Consider the following 1,102-nt stretch of genomic DNA (forward strand, 5'->3'; position numbering starts at 1 on the left):
CTGAGGCACAAATTTAATGAGGTGATTTTTTTTGTCACAGTTTCCTATGTTTGAGGTCTACTGCACTGAAAAAAATTCATTTCAAAATAAAATACTGTCAATCAAAATATTTATGGAGAACAATTGGCTAATTGTTAATATAGCAATTTTATTTTGTAGCAGATCCATAATATTCCTCCTGATGCATAAAGGTAAACATACCTCATGTAATTTTGATGCCTTAAAATGTTCATACTTTGTGTGTCTTTTCTATCTTTTTATTTAATAACACCCACATCTATGACAAGCTATCCGCTGCACAGCCCCTTCTTAACGTCCACAAAGGTCCGAATGCTATTTTCAGTGGGGTCTAAATCATGAGATTTTAGTTGTCATGTTTAAATCCCAGGGCTGTGGACTGTTTGGTCAAAGCTTTGCTCAGCTTTTAAATTTCTGGATCGCTCCCTCTTGCCTCAGTGCAAAAGGATGGTGGGATTGTTGTGATAACTTTGTTACTAAAAATGTCATGCAGTGGTGAAAATAAAACTATAGGAATTTGTTTTAAAATGTAGCTTTAGGCTACATTTAGATACCCAGCATAGTTATGCATCATCAGATGTACTGTGACTACTGTATGTAGAAGAAATACCTGGATTTGCTAATGAACCTGTAAAAAAAAAAAAAAAAGAAGAGACTCAGGTACTGTATTTTGTAAGATTCAATTTGACCTTTTATAAAACCAGTTTTTTAAAAATGTTTTGTAAAGTTTTTTTAACAATTGATTTGTTTAAATATCCACAATAAAATGTTACTCTTTACATGCAGCTTCTGTTATGTGCCATTCGCACCTGTCAGTGAGCGAACGAGAAAGAGGCGGACCCAGGTAGCCGACTTCGGTGCAAGCAGTGATTTATTAAGTACAGTGATGAAGGGAGTAACAATACACAGAGGGAAATAGTACGTAGTTCTGTCGATGAGTAGTAGCCAGGTGTTTGACCAACCGCAGGAGGTGAGGAGATGGAGAGCTGGGCCGAGCTGCGTAGGCTGGGTCACTCCTGGGCTGGTCGGTGGTGATGGTGGCTACTGAAGGTAGAGACAGAGAGATGAAGGCAATAGTGGAACA

This window comes from Monopterus albus, unplaced genomic scaffold (genome assembly GCF_001952655.1).
Source record: "Monopterus albus unplaced genomic scaffold, M_albus_1.0 scaffold31.1, whole genome shotgun sequence".
NCBI classification, from domain to species: domain Eukaryota; kingdom Metazoa; phylum Chordata; class Actinopteri; order Synbranchiformes; family Synbranchidae; genus Monopterus; species Monopterus albus.